Consider the following 4814-nt stretch of genomic DNA (forward strand, 5'->3'; position numbering starts at 1 on the left):
ACAGAATACTATGTACTCACTCCCTGTTTCTATAAATATACATTTAGAGATTTTTGAAGTATTTTCAAATGCACACACAGTAAAATGATATTTGGAGTCCTACACTTAAAATTGCTTCATCTTCATCAACACAATGTATAAGATCTACTGGTTTTCATAAAATCCTTCTCTCCTCATCTCTCACCTCTGTTCAAACATCTTCTTTCTCTAAGCACAACCTATATAACCAGTAACCCGATTTTATCCATAAAATGTTTTGGTCATGATTTCATAGAGTCCTATGGCATGTGAGTTCTTTTTATACATGTGCCATATATACACACATAAAACTTCCTCAAAGCTCCATGGAAACAACTTATTGGAGAAGTGCCTTTTTCCATAGTTTTGAATATGTGCATGGAATACTTGCAGGGGGATTTGATGTTATTTAAATATTTTTCATGTGCACATTTCTGGAGTTTCCCAGAGTTTTCCACTGAAAGAATTACTGCAATAATTATGACTTGTGATCATTATACATCTATTTCTGCTAAAATACTCCAGGAAGTAGGCTATTTAGCTGAAGAATATATACAATTTTAACTTTAATGCACATGACTAATTTCCTTTCCTGAGGCTACAAAAGTGCCTCCATTGGATTACAATTTGTATGTTTACTTTTTCCCAGTTGAGACAATAAATAGAGATTTTACTATGCTCTTTACACTGGATACTAACATCTGATAGTACAGAATACCTTAGAGTTTTTGTCGTCCACTTTTCCTGTCAACTTTAAGCTAGATTGTAGATTTAAGAAGAAAAATACATGGTGATCCTTAAAAAGTATACACTTTCAATGACACTTTGAAAGAAATACTGTATTAATTCCATGAAATTCTCCGATAAGATATTTGTCAAATGTTTCTGTTTGTCAAGTTTTAAAAATTATTTGAATAAGATTTGCTTGCTTTATTTATAAATCTTTTATATAGAAATTCTTTCAAATACAGTATTGTTATTTTATGTATTGTTCCCAGTTCTATTCCTAGAAATGTCTTGGTATCTTAGAGATTTACTGTGGAGTGCAGCTATTTCCAACCTTCAGGTCATGTAATGGCAAAATACTTTGTACAAGCCAAGTTTATTTTGTTCTATTTATTGAGCTAAGAAGCAATGAACACCCTGGCTGAGTGTTTTTCTTTTATCATAGTAATTTTTTCCCATTTTCACATTATTTGATTATGTTTGCTTTAGATAAATTTAAAGAAAATATTAATTGTAAGCAAAAAATTACCAAGTATGTCTTCCACAAATACATTATGAAATTTTACATATATGTATGTATATATATAATTCTTTCTGTATTTTCACACCACTTAAAACTAAAAACTATCACAAAATGCTTGCACCTTCTCATTTCATACTATGATGTTTCTATTTCTTCATGAGAAAACATGCTTTTCATTTGATGGCTTCACAGTTGAAATATATTGGAAATATAGGACATCTCATTTTTGATACTCAGATTATTTTGAATACTTTGCTATTATGGGTAATTGCCTTCTTTACACACAATTCTTTGAAGGAATCACTCATAACTTCTTAGACAGCAGTCCCTACAGTACCAAGGCATATTAAGAATTTTCAAGTTTCTGATGCATTGTACTAACCTGCTCTCCAGAAACACACTGACCTACTTGAGGTATTATAATGAGAATTAACTTTTGGCCTTATGGCCATTTTCTTTCATTCTCTTAAAAACTCTACCCAATGATGATGATGCTTCAAGTTCTATCCAACAATCATATTTGGTTGCCATGACCATTCTTGCATAGCAAATCATTGCCTCCTTAGCAAGCATGACCTCTGGAACTATGGTTATACTGATAACATGTAAACACCAGGTTTGGACTATAACACTTCCTGCCCAGAGCTGAAAGGAGGCCCTTCAGTTGTCACAACTGTCCCCTTTGAAGTCCTGTCTTCTTATTGTTTTTCTGAGGACCTTTTTTGTTTGGGGACAAAACAGTTCAGCCATTTGGCATATCACACTCAATGTAAACAGGCAAGATTTCCTCTTTAAGGACCTGCAAAGTGTGGTCATTATGACTTATGTTCATCCCTCTTCCTTTTTTAGGAAGCCCAGATGTTCACCTGGTAATTGACTTTTGAAAGCATGATGGCGTGTCTTGCAAGGAATACACAATCAACATTTTTTTCTTTCCTCCAAATTAAGGCATTGGGTGGCTTGCTAAATAGCATAGCCACATATTTTATATTTTTCAGTTTTTCCTTCTAAAATTTCTAGATCATCAAAGGCAGTTTCACCAATTATTCTAATCATTGGTGCATACGGGTTTAATAATTTCATGTGAGAACAATGAGTTATGATCAAATCTTCACCCACTGCTTCATCTCCCACTTTTCCTGTATCCTCAGGGCTACTTTTCCCTGCCAAATTCGTGTCCTCTTTTTTCTGCCTACTAAGTTCACTAAGCGATGTCAGATGCTGTTGGGGAAGTCCTGTGCATTTGTCAATAAAGCACTGTCTGGCCTATACGGAATCAAGATAGGTGGGACTAAGAGTCCAGGAGGACTCTGGGAAGGAGAAACACACGAGTCGACATGTGATGCCATGGGGTAGGAAGCCCAGAATTATTCTCCGGTAAGAGACATACTTAGATTAACAATTATGGGGTAATTACTTAAGTCAGAGCTAGCCAGTAAGAAACAAGCAAGGCCAACAGCTTCATAATTAATACAGCGTCTTGTATGTTTATTTGGGGACTACAATGCGGCAGAGCCCAGGCGGCTGGTGGGGGATAAACCAAAGCGGCTAGCAAAGAAGAAGCTTCACTTTACAAGATGCACCTGGGTACATGAACTTCCACTGCTGCATAGGCACCAGACCTATTATGGGTCTTGTCTCTAAAGACCTGACATCCCCTTTTCCCAAGCAGCCTTCAGGTCAGTAGAGAACTTTGTGAGCCCCTCCGCAAAATGCTGGGGTTTATTGACTAGCTTGATCTTGTATAATTTCCTCTACATGTAACCACAGCTACTGTGAGTCCACATATGCAATTCTGCTGTTTTAACCAGAAAATACTCTTTTTCTGCAGAATTTCCTTACCTCTGGCTCATTGGGTATGATTTAGATGTCCCAATTATGTCTGAGCACTCCACAATTTATTTTCTTTTTGTTCTTTGGCTTTGAGTCTGCTCATTGTCATTTGCATATATTTGTTGAGAATAGATAGTTTTACCAGTTGATCGGTGTAAAAGATAAGTTTTAGGGCAGTTTAATATTATTTCTATTCAGTAGAATAATAGTCAATTCTCTGCTAAGCCTTGTGACCTACCCTGACACATAGTACTAGCCAAGCTAGTAGTACTAATAATAAATGTTGTCTTTTCCAGTGTGCTTTAAGTCTAGGGAAAAAGTGGTTGGTTAATCACATAACCTTTGCACTATTACAGCACTACTAGGCATGTCTTGTTAGGCCCAGTTAATTTAGTCCCCAGTATCATGGCCAGGTAAAACTATTGATTGCTTTTATCCTCCTGGAGCAAGCATAACACTTTCTAACACTGTAAAATCTGGTTGATAGTGTTAAAGTTTCCAGGTCAATAACAGCTTAATTTGTTTCAGTCAAGTGACTCAAGTATGTTGTCTTTAGCAATGGGCTATTAGTCTTAAGTCTAGAGGGTAAACAAGAGCAATAATAACAGTTTGTAGTGTTTTGGGGTCTATGGATCTCAACTAACCAAAAACTTGAAGATACTATCCACATCTATCATTGGCATTTTTTTTGATATTCCATGGTGCCTGGAAAGGAGTTGCTTCTCCATAAAACTCCATTTAAACTTTTTAACATGCACATGCATATATGCACACATACACACATATTATGAAGCTTCTAAAACCATGGGATTCTGTATTGCTGTTTTAAAGATCTTTACTAGTGCTTATCCATCTCTAAATCCTTTCCACTGCTACCCTGTCCTCACATTTCACTGAATCCCTCCAGTCACATTATTCATCTTCATTCCACATTCATTCTACTTTTACCCTTGAAATCCCCCAATGGCTTTCTTCTGGTTTCCTAATTTCTAAGGGGACTACTATTTAAACATACACATATAAAAATTCAAAGCTATGATCAACAGTAAGAATGATTATTTTTAGATCCATCCATTATATGCACAGTACGTAATTTTTCTTTCCAGATGAATAAAATTCCATTTGTGTAGGTACTATATTTTCATTATCAGATGTTGAATATTCATGTTCTTTGTATTTCATAGCTTTTATGAATAGAATAGCATTGAACAGGATTAGCAAGTGTCTCTATAGTGAGATATAGAGACCTTTAGGTATGTGTCCAAGAGTAAAATAACAGGATCTTAAGGTAGATTTATTCTTAGCTCTTTAGTAAACTCTAAAGTGATATCCAGAGTGGATGCACCAGTATGCACATATGTTTTCCTTTCTTTCCATCCATATCAGCAGTTCTTGTCTGATTCTTAACTGCATCTCTAAAAAGGAAAGTGGAATAAAACCAGGTTTATCATCTGGAGTTTGTACCTTTTAAAGGCATGTTTTATAGACTGAAAATTATTTCCAGTTGGAGCATGAGCTTGACATAATGACTTCAGAGGTATGAGCTTATAAGATGAAGAGTAAAACAAACTTTGGTGGACAAGCTATTAATTTGATAAATTAGGTGTTTTAGTTAATTTCCATCTTAGCTTCAGAACACGAATACTTTATATTATCTAATCCTAATATTTATGTAAGACTAGCATAATACCTTGATATGTGTATTTCATGTATG

General features: G+C 35.1%; 1 pseudogene; it reads right to left on the reverse strand.

The window, feature by feature from the left end:
* Positions 1-1696: 1696 nt before the first annotated feature.
* On the reverse strand, positions 1697-2323 carry LOC110341855 (annotated as a pseudogene).
* Positions 2324-4814: the final 2491 nt, after the last annotated feature.

The sequence above is a fragment of the Mesocricetus auratus genome, unplaced genomic scaffold, assembly GCF_017639785.1.
Source record: "Mesocricetus auratus isolate SY011 unplaced genomic scaffold, BCM_Maur_2.0 Super-Scaffold_6731, whole genome shotgun sequence".
NCBI lineage: Eukaryota > Metazoa > Chordata > Mammalia > Rodentia > Cricetidae > Mesocricetus > Mesocricetus auratus.